General features: G+C 55.1%; 1 long non-coding RNA gene across 1 annotated transcript; it reads right to left on the reverse strand.

Annotated features, from left to right (window-relative positions):
- Positions 1-7,288: 7,288 nt before the first annotated feature.
- On the reverse strand, positions 7,289-9,306 carry LOC135323801 (uncharacterized). Its single transcript, XR_010385363.1, has 2 exons — positions 7,894-9,306; positions 7,289-7,464 (listed from the first exon to the last, which is right to left on the reverse strand). It is a non-coding gene; the product is annotated as an uncharacterized LOC135323801 (long non-coding RNA).
- Positions 9,307-14,031: the final 4,725 nt, after the last annotated feature.

A 14,031-nucleotide genomic window follows, 5' to 3' on the forward strand; every position in this document is an offset into this window, starting at 1 on the left:
TTTTGTCCAGTGCATAGTTGCCACCCCTCAAGTTGAGGCAAAACCAAACAAGTTGATGAGGCTCTTTTCACTGGGTGTCCCAAGCTGGGACAACCACAAACCACTGGTTATCTACATGGAAGCATTCCCTAGTTGCATGTGGATTTGGGGTTATAACTAACAGATTCGTCTCACAGAGCCCTCCTAGGAGCTGAGCCCTTCTTATGGCCACTTCCGACTTGCCGTCCCGTCATGCTAGGACAGAGCTGTGTCTCTCAAGAGCAGTACGCAACTCTGAAAAGACACGGAGCCTTTCCTCCCCCATCCCCAGGAAGATTAAGAGCTTCCCACGGAGCTGCCAGCATCATCCTCATTGCCATAGCAACCAGGCATCTCCCAGCCCTGAGACAGGCATGTTTTTGGCAGAGCAGGGAGTCAAATTTGAGACTTTGACACCTCAGCCCACTCCCAGTCCTCCACGCGAGGGCGGCCACAAACCACGCAGGCGGCAGGCTCAGCTCTATGGTTTGGACTTTATTTTGAATGTGGCGTTGGTCAGATGCTGCAGTGGGGCGGATGTCGGTGGGGTCCGCTCCGCAGTCTGCAGAGATGCTGGGTAGGCTCAAAGCCGCTGCGAGAGGAGCCGGCATCAAGATCACTGTCTGGGACTCAACATCGGCGAGCGGCGGATGTCGCTGCAGGGGTGGGAGACGCCTTCCCTTCCCCTGCCCACTCCCACCCTCATCGTCTTTCAACCAAACAGCAGCCCAAACACCTTTTGGTGCTTGCAACACGCTAAGTGAATGGCTTTTGCAATGAGATGGGAAAATGCAACAAGCAATCCCCTGCCGTCTCCATCCGCATTGTCACCTGTGTGAAGAAACAAGTGTCACATTCACACCTCCACGCACCTCCCTCCTCTCTCCCAGGGCTGCAGCTAAGGAGGAGACTTGATGCCTCTCACAAGACCCCAGGGAGGATGTACTGGCCTGGCCTGATCCATACTGGACTCTGCACTGAAATGGTTGAGCCGCATGCTGAAATCGCCCTTCTGCCCAGTTCGGAGTGGAGACAGGGACACGGTGTCCCAGCTCTCCAAAGCAGACCTACTACACTCACCCCGAAGCACTCATCTCCCACCGCAGAGACACACGGTCCAAGGAAAGGACAACCTTAACAGAAGAAGCCGAAGGTGTCAGTTCAAGAGCAGGCCCCAAGCCAGATGTGAGCAATGTGTGCTCAGACCTCCAGGGCCGAGCCAGGAAGGTTTCAGCTGCACTTCTAGTCCGGCCTCCTGTGTCACAGCCAGGGTTTCTCCGTCGCCCTCTCCAGCAGGCAGAATTATGTGCTCGAGGACGGATGTCTCAAGCCAAACAACCCGAAATGGGCATGTGGGGTGAGACCCAGAGAGCTCACGGCATCCCGTTGCCCAAGTCCTGCAATGGACAGGAAAAGATGAAATGAGACGTTGCCAGACGGACCCACCAGGGCTGTGCTCTGCACCGTTTGGGGAGGAAGCCTCACTGCCGCCTCTGGGAAGTGCCCTGGGAATAATTCCTCCCTAGAGCTGAACCTGATGTCCAGGCTGAGTCTGGGGATGTCAGACAGCAGCAGTGTGTCCGTGGAGAGACACTTACCTGTGTCACCATCAGAGCCTGGCCTGGGGAAGAAGAGTCGCCCACTTAAGAAAGAAATCTCATTCGATGGCTGGTCTCTGAATGACAGACCTATCTGGATCCATCCTCACCCACTCCCACCCCCAGGGGCACCAAACGAACCCAAACCACAGCACTCCACAAAAGACCTTCAAAAGCACTCAGAGGGCTGAAAATGGGACCAGCAAGGAAAATTAAAGAACTGCAGCTTCTTATCTAGGTGAGAGTGTAAGGCAGCTCTAGACTAGTATTGCCACATGCTGTAATCACCCTTCTGGCACCCCCCCACACCAAGTAACCACCTGATAACCAAAAGGTGTCAAAGGACCATAAGCACAAAAAGTTGTAAAGCCCCAGGAGGGAAAACACCCGAAGGATGTAACAAGGTGATAAAATGGGCTGTGGAGTCTAGATTGTGCTTATGTGACTCAGGGAATAAAAGGGTCTGATCCGACTGGGGAATGTGAAATTCCTTGAGCCCCTTGGCTGGTCCGAGTCGCTCCCCCAAAGAAACCATGCTCCGCAAGCTTGCCTAGTTTTTGTGGGTTTGTAAATACTTGCACACCCAAATATTAACCCTAGCTCGGTATATTACTGGATAGTTGGTTTTATTGTTGTTTTGACTAGTTTCGTAATAATATTTGTTTGCCTTTGTAATTTTTCTGTAATTTCACAGTAAACTAGTCAGCCTTAAACTGCTAGTCTCAGCGTCTGTTACTGTATCCTGAACCAATACTGCAAATAAACCTGTCTGTACGGAGAGGGACCAGGGCAAAGCAACAGTCCACAGGTGTCTGATAAGCTTGAGTAAGGCAGCAGAGAAAAAAAAACTTCCCCTGGCAGAGGCAGGATGAGAAGATGGGCTGAGATGCAGCAAAAGAGAGCCAGGCTGGCCAGGGGACAAATCAACAGCGGGGTGGGTGTCCATCACTGTGGGGTTGTGAGGATGAGGGAGGCACGTCTGTGTCAGGAATAGCTACGATCATGCCTGGTGATGAATTTGATGGTGCTTCGGGGTCTTTTCAGGCCTGAGATCTCAACTTACAGGTAGCTGGAGAGGCCACGATGCTTTGGGTCCCGGTGCCTGGCTCTGCAGGAATTTGAGTCACATCACGCAGCGCTTCTGGCTCAGACAGGAACCGGCCTGGCTGTACCTTTGCTCTGACGCACTCCTGCCCTCCTCACACCCCCTCAAACGAGTGTGGGTGACCCCCCCATCTGAACAGACACATTCCCCACAGCAGGGAAGGCAAAGCTCTTGAGGCTCCAGGCTCAGACCAGACAGAAGGAGCCTGGAGTCCCAGACTCTGGTCCTCGCTTCCACATCCAACACAAAACATACAGGCAACATGACTTATGAGCGCCCAAGCCAGCAGTGGGAAGAGGAGAGCTGCCTGCTAGGAAAGGACAACTCTGTGAGGTGTCAGTTTTCCACAGGCCACAGCCCCTGGAGACCCTCCCACACATGGTGCAAGCTGCATCATTGCTGGACCATTTCTCCTGCCTCCCAGGAAGTCAAGCACAGGTTCCCCGGACTCACCCAAGCTGATGGGAGGCATCAGGTCAAGAGCAGTGGAGGCTGGAACAGGAGAGGAAAGACCATCGGGGGGGGGGGGGGTCCCTTTACTTCTGGGCCGTGGATGCAAAGGTTGGGATGCTGCTGGGTAGCACAACATGGAGACCCACCACCAGGCTCTCCAAGCGAGGACACTTACCAGAGCTGGCAGAAGACATCAGCTGGGAAACTGCTGGAACAGGAACAAGTCTGGGTTCAGTGGTATCCCTCTGCCTGGCCAAGACACCCAGCAAATCCCAGGAGCCAAATTTAGCTGAGCCACAGGCACTGTCCCCGATCTGGGACTGCCCCGAGGCCACTCCCCAATGCCAAGGCACTGGCCCTGCGTCAGAGCCAATGCTGGACTCTCTCAGCACCAGCACCCCAAAGCCTGCACCCCACACCCCTGTTCCCAGCTTCCCCCATCCCAGCATCCCTTCATGGGCAGGAATGAGCTGCACAGTCCCTGGGCAAACAGCCAGACTCCTGCCAGTAACTACCCCAACGTGGTCCCAGCCAGCACCCAGACCTGGGAGGCAACTGGCTTTGGTTTAAGGACCTTAGAGCATTTTTCACCTCTGTCTGTGACGGTCTTGGTGGGAGCCAAAGGCTGTAAGCCCTATTTGCACCACAGCCTTGGGCAAGCTAACCCCAGATCGAGGATCCCCCAGGAATGGTGTTTACCCCCACCTGGTGAGCCCTGACCCGCTGCCTTGGAAGTGGAAGCTCAGGGTGGATTTCACCAGTGCATCAGATACAGGCAATGAAGTCTTTAATATACCTATGTCTCATCCCTCCTTCCCAACACCCCTTCACCAGCAGCATGCATGGGAACAGCTGAACACAGAGCCATGGATCATGCACAAGTACTTACAAGAGCTGGTGGAGAGGCAGGGTCAGGCACAGGTACTGTAACGGGAAAGCAAATGGGCCAGCATTAAGGGGAGGGTGGGTGAGGGCACGATCCTCTGCATGTATGTCTCCGACAGGCCAGGGATCCCCAGGGAACATGACTAGCAAGCAAAGGGAAATGAGTGAAAGCCATTAGCCGTAAGGAGAACAGAAGATGCCAGATATGGCTGCAAGCTGGAAGTGCAAGGGGGATCCCAGACCATGCCAGGGGCTGGGAGGTCAGTCAGCAGGGATCGAGGAGGAGCAGGAAGGGGTGGGCAGCCTGCCCCATGCACATCCCCCAGCTGCCCAGCATCATTCCCTGTCCCTGCTGGGCACCCGCCTTACTCACACCCAGCGACCCGGCTGCCAACCAGCCCCGCCAGCACCAGGACACCCCAAAGCTTCGTCGACCCTGAGCCAGAGAGGGGGAGGCTCAGCTGGACACAGCCATGGGGACCTTGAGAGAGGCCCTGCACTGTCCCCACTTCTCGCTGCCTTATGAAGGGAGCGGGTGCCGATCAGAAAGGGGTGGGAAGAGCCCCAGGAACTAGGGGACTCTGGCACGGTGGCAGGGACAGGATGACACTGAATTAGGCCTGCAGACTCCAGGAACGAGTCTGACCCCAGGGGCTAGAGCTACCTGACACCCTGGGGTGCAGTGGGTCCTCCACACAGACACTTTTTAATCCTCCTTTCCAGGGGATCCTTCCAGAACAGAGGCCAGTGCCCCGCTTCTGGTCCAGCTGGGCCTCATTTGGGGTCAATGCCCTACTGGATGTGGCTGCTGGGACAGGGGTTCCTGAGGAGGAACTATTGCTTCAGGAGCTGAACTGGGGCCAGAGACTTGCAGCAAGGGATGCCTGGGAAGGGAGCTGGGGTTGTGCACTCAGATCTCCTCATCCTCTGCAGAAACCGGAGACTGAATAATCCCAGCTATTCCTGAATCTGCCCCTGGCATGACAGCATCATCTCACATGGTGGGTTTTCAGGCACTCAGTTGCACGTTATTGCTTGAAGCTAACAATGCCCCGAGCGGAGCTGAGTAAATGCAGGATCAAGGCCAAGATCCCCTCCAGGGTGACACAAGATATCCATGTTTGAGCTTTAGGGAGAAGCTGTGCTCCAAGCTTTTTCTTCATTCACCAGCACAGCCTCAAGTGTCTTCCACTTTTCCAGGGATTTTCTGAGAGCCCGTCTCTGTCTGCTGGGGATGGACAGACAGGCTCCCCAAGCAAGCAGAGAAGGAGAGTAGTCCAAACCCACAGATCAAAGCCAGAGGGGAGCACATGTCAACCTGTTCCTCATGTCCTGTGTTCATCCTTTGCCCCAAACCTCCTCTGAACACTCAGATCCCAGTGGGTCACTCCAGGGGCTGTGCTGTGGTGTTGGAGAGTCCTGCAAAGGATGGAAGTGGCCTGTGGCATCCTGAGTACTGCTGGACCCCTGCTCTCAAGAAAGCCACCCAATCAGTGGATCGTGAGGATGGAGGAGGTCCTGGGCACAGCATCTGGCATCCGAGCTCTGTAAGGTGACCAAGAGGTTGGGGCCACAGAGACTTTGTAGGTTTGGCTCTTGGGGTCTGTCCTTGCAGGACAGGATGCTGTGGTCCCACTGCAGAGACCAGTTTCTGAGGCATATTGGGTAAGCAATTTGGAGCTGGATTTTGTTGCGCAGAGCAAGACAGAACTGGTGGACAAAGACCCCTCCAGGAGTGCATGGCCCCAAGGAGGTCCCCTGTCCCCTCTGTGTCACTGTTCCCCACCCAAGTCTGTGCATGCAAAGCACCAACATTCCTACAGCTGGGCCGGGGGAAGTTCTGCGCAATCTGCCTGCCAGCGACTTTTGGCTGGTGTCATGGTCTCCGTTTGGTGCTCAGCTCTCTGCCCTGGCCCCAAAGGCACAGCTGGATGCAGCTGGATGCAGCCGAGGCCCTGGAGCTGGCGGAGTCCCAGGGGGTTTGGAAAGCAGTGGGGTGGTTTCCATGCCAGACGAGGACTGCAGACCATGCGACTACAGAGTTGATAGGTGTCCTAGGACCATCACGCACAGGAGGGAGACAACACTATGCGGAGGCCCCAAAGCATAGGGTGTAAGCCTCCCTCCTCCCAATCCCTTCCTTCTCCTCAGGCCTGAAAAGCGTTTATCTGGTACCTGGGGGAAGATCAGTTCCCAACTGATGCCTTCATTTAGCGATACGTAGGTGTAGCCATGGAAGCTATTGTCTGCCCCCCCGCTAGAGCTGGTGCAGACCCACATGCTCGCAGGGCTGTTTGAGATCCCTGCAGTATCCAAGGCATCTACACGTGCCGCAGATGTGACGCAGGGTGGCGTTTTCCCTCCAGAGCAGCAGCCAGAGGAGCTCTGGGTCTCAGCTGGTACCAGCCACCCCACACGGGCACTGGAATCGAGTCCTTGGCTGGGCAGCAGAGCTGGGGGGAGGTTTGGTTGGTCTAAAACAGGCACCTCCGTTTGGCAGCTGGACCACACCATGGACTAGGCCTATCTATCGAGGGAATGCAGACCCTAGCTCAGGGGACATGTCCATTTGAGTCCTGCCCACGCTGGTTTTCTCTGTCTGAGGAGCACATCATACAGTAGAGAAGGGTTCCTGACTGCAAGAGTGCAGGGCGGCATACAGCAAAAGCGAGCCCTTAAAATACAGAACAGGAGAGGGCACAGCTCATGGGAGGCTCCTGCGACCTGTGACGTGGGAGCTGCAGTCAGTGGAGGCTGACCCACGTGGGTCTCTGGAGTGGGGCAGCCCTGGAATGGGGTCTGTCAAAGCTGGGCTGGTGTGCCTTACATCCCAGCGTGCTCCCTAGCTGTCTGGAAACCAGTGCCAGCCCACATGCATGTGCACATGCGTGTGCACACACCCACAGGAATGAGGATACACATGCACACACATGTGTACACACATGTACTCGTGCAGGAACATGTGCGTTCACATGTGCACACATGCATTTGTTGTACACTCACACACACCTGTATTACATGCCCATGCAAACCCCCGCATACACACACACAAAAACTATATCCTGGGGAAGCTATAAGCCACATTTAGAAAACTGAGGATTTAGGGGACTTGTTCAACCCTAACTCTGAGTCCTTTTCCCATGTGTCACAGCAGTCAGGAATGGTACGGGGGGACACAGGTCACAGATCACAGCCAGACAAGCACCAGGAAGGACAGGACAGGCAGCTATTTGAGTTTTGCTTTATTGGTAGCTTTGGCCGTGGATGACGCGCGTGCAGAATGGGTCCCGTGCAAGAAGAGCCACAGGAGGAGCTGGTGTCACAGGCAGCATCTGGGATTCAATGAGATCCAGCATCAGGGAGCTGCAGCAACGGATGTGCAGGGGCAGGGATGCCACAGGATGCCTGGAAGGGGGAGCAGGAGGTTTCCTGATCCCTGTGCAGCACATTCACAACACAGGGCTGCACAGCCAGCCCCAAGAACGGTTCTGAGTGGCACCATGGAGGGGGTCCCATAGGTTGCCCCAACCTTGCTCTGAGTCAGCCCTCCCAGCCCAGCTCTGGCCCCAGACAAACTGCCATTACATGTACGGCCTCTGAGGACCCTGGTGTGGAATTGTGGGGAGGTTTGGGTGCTTGGTTCTTGGGGCAGGAGCAGAGAAAGAGCAGGGCATCACGGGCAACAAAACCCCATCCCTTGGTGGAAACATCTCAGACACACCAGCACCCAGAGCTCAGCCTGGGCCGGGATTCCCAATCTCCAGAACATCCCTCCACCCAACCCCAAGGCCCTGGGATCCCCGGGGAGGTTACCTTGGAAAGGAAGATACTTACTGTGCTGGTCGTTCTTATCCTTCTGAAAGGAAAAAACACAGAAGAGGTGAGACCTGGCACAGTCCCCGACCACCCCACGGCTGCCCTATGGCAAGCATTTCGTCCCTCACAGGAATATCCAGCTGGCTCCCAACATCATGGTTCACGTCTCCCACAGCCCCCCTTTTCCTCCACCATGTCTCCCACCATCACCCAGTGTGGAATAGTCAGAAGTAGCTGGAGATACCTCTTACCACTGCAGCACAGTCCCTGCTGGAGGTCTGAACCCCCATGTCAAAGCCCTCCTGTCCCCTGTTCCTGTCCACCTTCCCCACTCACGTTTCTTTACCCCAAACAGCAGCCGCACCGTCTCAGCTAGGGTATCACCCACAGATCTCAGAACGCTTTCCACCAGGTCAGCAGCATCCACCAAGGCTCCTTCTGAAGCCCTGCCCCTTACATCAGCATCTGTAGAAAGAAATGGTGTTACCTGAGCTCCCAAAAGTGCAGCTAAAGTCTCCTTGGGTCCCCCTCCACGATCCCTTCCACTCACAAAAGCCGTTGCCCTGATGCCTGGCACATCTTGCCCTGGTGCAGACGCCCTGCCCAGGGCCAAGTTCAAGGAGCTCAGTAGCAGCGCATGTGTCAGCTGGGGACAGTCCCACAGCCTGCCTGTGCCTCAGTCCCACCTGGGTGGTGTAAAGATCAGCACTGCCTCATCCCTGGGGGGCTCAAGCGCAGCCGTAGTAGTGATGGGTTCATGTTACCATGGTCTGTGCTCCACGAGTCCGTGACCCCTGCCTGCCTGCCCCATGCTTTGGAGGGAAAAGTGAGATACAGGAGCATGACTCGCCTGCTAGGAGCAAGCCGACCTTCAGAACAAGAGAGAACCCAAGGGGGTGCAAGCTCCCGTCCTCCCAGGCAGAACCTCTGCCTTGCAGCCCAGCCACCAGAACACCTGGAGAAGAGGATCAGTACAGGGGATCCCCAACTCACCAGAACCTGTGGGAAGTGTCTCATCAACGGCAACTGCAGGTGGAAGGAAAGTGGCATTGCAAACCTGGGCAGAGTCTCAGGACGACTGGGGAGGATCTGCCAGTTTCTCCAAGTTCCTCCTGTAAGCCTGTCAGCTTGCTAAAACCAGGCTGCATATGAAGAGGCATGGGGGTGGACCAGCTCAAAAGTGGGCAGGAGAGCAGAAGACTGAGGACAGGGAAAGGATGAAGGAGAGCTTGATGGGGCAAGGATTTGTTTGGGGGCCCGGTAAGGGCCTGCAGAGGTGCTGGGGGCCTTCAACAGCCAGCAAAGCAGTGGTGACCTTGGGATCCTTGGCCCCTCCCAGGAACAGCCCCCAGTTTCTCATCCCAGAGCCAGGTTCCTAGTGCAGGAAGTCCTTCCTAAGCTCTCTGTTGGGGGACAGCCCCTTCTCACCCCATGCACCGGGGCAGGGCCCATCCCCACGCTGCCCAAGGTGCACGGCATCCCCTCCATCATGCACGCAACAGAGAAACCAGCCAGGCTCTGCACCCAACCCCTCGGTGTAAGCGCACAGACTGCCTGGGCCTCTCCTTCGCCATACCAGGGCCCACCCCAGTGCCACCCCATGTCCCTCCTGGGGACCCGCCCTACTCGTGCCCAGCAACCAGGCTGCAGGTAAGCCCTGCCAGGACCAGCACAACCCAAAGCTTCTTCATCCCTGAGCTGAGGACTTCAGACATGAGCCACAGCCAGAAACGAGAGATGCTGAGCCCAGGCTGTGGTCTATGTCCTTATGAAGCCAGCAGGCACCAATCAGCGAGAGCTGGGAGGGCCTGGGGACGCATGGTCACATTAACAGAGAGTTTCCAGCTGTGGGAAGATGTGTCTGCCTGGGCACCAAGCCAGGGGGAGGGTTACCCTGGATTCGGCTCCTCTGGGGAGCAAATCTGGCCCCTGCTACCAGCCCCAAACACACTAGAACAGGCTGCCTCATCCCCACGGTGCTCCTGCCATTCCAGCGGCTCTATCCCCCAGCTGTGCCCTAAGCAGGGTAGGGCCTTACCCTCCCCGACACGGGTCTCCCAGACCCCCGTGGGAGCCCTGCTTGTAGGAGCAATTCCTGAGAGTCTCAAATCCCTGGCAGGCTGCAGGGAAGCCGCTGCAGTCTGGCTCTGCACACACCTGACCGCTTCCTTGCCTTGGTCGAGTCCTCTGCCTGGGAGCTGGGGCTCATACAGCTCTCGAGAAATGATGCCAGCGTCTTCATGGATGTAGAGATGTCAAGGCCAGAGGTGACCCTTAGATCTTCCAGTCAACTTCTTGTCCACCACCAGATGCAAATAACCTTGTCCAGCTGCTCCCCAGTAAACTCCATAGTTCCCACTCCATAACTCCCCAGTACACCCCATACTCCCCAGTACCTCATAGTCACTCCACGCTCTCTGTAACCCCACCATCCACTCCGTAACACCCCAGTAACCTTCACGGCCCCCCAGCACAGTCCACAAGTCCACTCCTTAGGCCTCCATCCACTCTGCATCCCTCCACTCACTTCACAGCCTCTCCGGGCACATAGCAGGGAGGCTGTAAGCTGCGTGTATGTTTTACTGTCTGACCAAACTGTCTTGCAGAAAAGCATTTGGACTTATTTACAACACTCCAAGCCACAGACCTTTTCTGGGTGGTTGTGGAGCTTGTTTCTGCTCCGCAGCATGAACAAAGGTCATTTTATTTCTTGCCACTTGGCAAGTGAGAGGCAGCAAGGGGATGTGCGAGAGCCAGCGAAGGTTTGGCAAGAAGGGACAGTGCAAAGCCAACCCAGTTTCTGTCTCTGACAGCAACAGGCCTTGTGCAGAGGAGGAAGCGGTGAAGATTGCGCTGGGCTGTTCACACTGACTCACACGCAGCCTCTGAAATCAGGGAAACGTGGTGCAGATAAACCGAGTGTAGGATGGACCTGCCTGGGAAGCTGGCTGCAGCTCAGCAGGTCGCAGCTGGACAGGGGTGCTGCGGGTGCATCCTCATGGGGCCACCCGGGCCCTCTCCAAACCTAACTCCTTCTCCGTGTTTCAGTGATGAGTGGAACAGAGAGTCTCCCCCACTCCTTGAGAGAGTCCGCATACGTTTTGAGACACACTCTGAGCTCAGAATATCTTCACTGACTGAAGTGATCACTGAGCCGAACACGGTTTGATGCAGTGAGGACAAGGGTAGGGGCTGGAGCATGGGGAGGAAAAATGAGCTATACAGATGAAAGAGGGGCGGCAATAGCTCTGCAGGAAAGAGTGAAGGTTGCTGTGAATTGCAAACATGTGGATGAATAATCTCCCCACGCTGCTTAACAAACAAACACTCTCCTGGAACGATACGTGAGCCAAGGAGGGGGGGGATTCATGTCATGTTTCTCCAGACAGCTGCAAGGCAGGCATCCCATCTGAGCTTGTCTCACTCTGACACTGGGGAAATGAGATGCCTCTACAGCCTGGTTCGTCAGACCTGTATTAGACACGTACTGGGGTTGGGATGAACTTCATGCTAGCATCGTGCAAGGATAAAGGCAGCCTAGCGTGACCTGCTCGGATGCAGACACAGACAGCACTCACTGTGCAGCCCCTGGGCATACAGGTAGGGATTCATCTCAGTGATTTTAGACCTCTAGTCTATGTGCCTTGACTTCAACTGCAGGAAAACAATTTAGATACAACTTTAGGGAAAACTTTTTAGAGGTAATGACAGCAGGTCCTCAGCTCAGGCTGTCTGGGATGATACCCAAGATACGTAGACATGTTTGCTCCAGGAGATGCTCAGGCAGGCTGGATCGTGCCTGGATGGGCAGGTGGATCAGGTGCTTTAGCAAGCCCTTTCCAGATGTGCTTTTATATGGTCCATGCTTGTAGTTCTTGTTCTCTTCCTCTGCCACACCAAATAGCTCTCTGTTCTCTGGGGAAAGGTATTCCTACAGCACAACCAAATCATTTCTCCATCCTTAACGTGAGCAAAAGCACAAAGTTCTTTTTGTGCCTGGCTGCAGGTTGTTTATTCCAGATTTTAAATGAATATTGTGACTCTTCTCTGCACAATCTCTGGTCTTTTTTCAGTCTAAAACCTGCAAAATCACATTGTCCCCACTCAGACAGGGTCCCTAGGATTACACAGCCTGTTTGTGAGAGCCTAACATGCCAGGAACTGAGATAAGAGTATATCTATCCACTTTCACCCTTAAATCTCTCGCCATTCCTGTTCCCAGGCATGGCTCCCAGTCTACCCTGGGATGCTGTCTGGCCTATGGAACATCAGACACAGCCTTTGTCGTGGCTCAGGTTCAGAGACAGAGCGTGAATTCTTCGTATTTTCCATTAATTTGTCCTGCCTAGGGCCCGAAGGAGGATTTGTGTCACCCTGTTTGCCTTGAGATTAAGTTTTTCAGCTTGTAGCCATCACCACAGGCTGGGGCACCCTGGGAGGGGGCCGGGGTCACACACTCAGATCTCTTCACCCTCTATGGGAACGGGAGCGAGAGACTAATCTCGGAGCATCCCTAACTCTGCCCGGGGGTGGGATTTCAGGCACCCGGATGCACGTTGCTGTTTGAAGCCAACAAACCCCCGAGCGGAGCTGAGCAAACACAGGTCGCAGCTGGGATTCTGGCTCGATTATAAAAATCTTAAAATATCCAGTGTGAAGAGGTTGCAGATCATGTGTGTAAGGCTGGAGTGGGCATGGCTGTGTGATGCTCCCATACGTCTGTGCGTCCTTGAGAACTGACTGAGGGGACTATGAGGAGACACGGAGGGTGCTGGTGACAGTCCTGCTCCAAGACAGCGTTTGGACAGCAGACCCCCCCCCCCCCGAGATCCTTTCTCACTAATGCTTCTATATTATCACTAAGGTATAAGTATGACTATTCATTTTTAAGATATATCACTTACAATATATTCCATCCTGCTAGGCTAATTCATCAGATCAGTACATCAGCCTAAAAACTCCAGGCTCAGGTCTCTAAAGCACCAAGGGCTTCAACATTTACATGAAATTTAGTGAAACAGAGGTTCCAATTTTACTGGAGCCTGCAGCAAAGCTGAATTAAGATGTTACTACATGTCTTTTGCCCCATCCCCGTTGCCAACTAGTTCCCAAAGGATCTTCAATTTGGTGCTCAGGTTTTCAGCCTGGCCCCAGTCTGATCTGACAAATGCTGGGGAAGTGTTGTGGGGGGAACAGGAATGACTGTTTCCAGGGGGTTAATATTTCCCTGGAAAATCAGGCTGCAGTGTAAGATGGGGACAGTCCCTTAGGAACCAGACAAAATTAGTTAGTGAGGATGAAGAACCCAGGGCATCCCAGAGGGCTCTGCCCTCCCAGGTGGCCCAGGTGGGAGGAGAGCACAGCTTTCTGCTCCGGAGGTGTGCAGAGATGGTGGGTGGCCCTGAGGGAACCAAGCCCCAGCTCAGTGCACCGTCTGGTCAGCTTCTGCAGGCACTGCTGGGACAAAGCTGGCCTTTGATGTCCCCCGGAACGGATAACCCCAAGCTCCAGCCATGCTTCTCCAAGACTTTCTTAGGAGAATTCACACAGCCACATCCAGAACCTGCTCAGCAAAGCCAGATCCAAACAGAAGGAGCTGGCGAAGGTTATTGCTCTGCTCATCTGACGAATCAGGTGCAGGCAGAGTGTGGGGGGTGGGACGGTGCACGGGATCGCTGCAGAGACCCCAGCCTGATTGCACAGCCAGATGCCACAGCCGGCCGGCAGAAGCCTCCGGGTCTGGAGTGCCCCTTGCAGACCCCACTGCAGACACTGGAGAGACGGAGAAATTGCAGCCCTGGGCGGCCCCGGCCAGCACAAAGCAGCCCTGGCAGGTTGGATACGGTCCCTGCACAGCTGGCTGGCACCGGGGGAACCCATGGCACGGTCAGGATCGGCTGCTGAAGTCAGACTTGCTGCAGGAACTGCGTGGATAATCCAGGCTAATCCTTTCTTTGGCTGCCCTCCACTGGGAAGTCCTGGGGGTTATTTATCCACCAGGACTTTCCGTTTTCATTAATTTGAGCACCCTGGGGCCCTTGCCCTCCATCCTCCCACCACAAGGCATCCAAAAGCAGAGGGTCACAGACCGTTTGCAGGGAGCTCACAGACAACTCGCAGGGTGCTTCTTCCCCAGGCAGCACTGTCCTGGGGTGA

This window comes from Dromaius novaehollandiae, chromosome 28 (genome assembly GCF_036370855.1).
Source record: "Dromaius novaehollandiae isolate bDroNov1 chromosome 28, bDroNov1.hap1, whole genome shotgun sequence".
Classification (NCBI taxonomy): Eukaryota; Metazoa; Chordata; class Aves; order Casuariiformes; family Dromaiidae; genus Dromaius; species Dromaius novaehollandiae.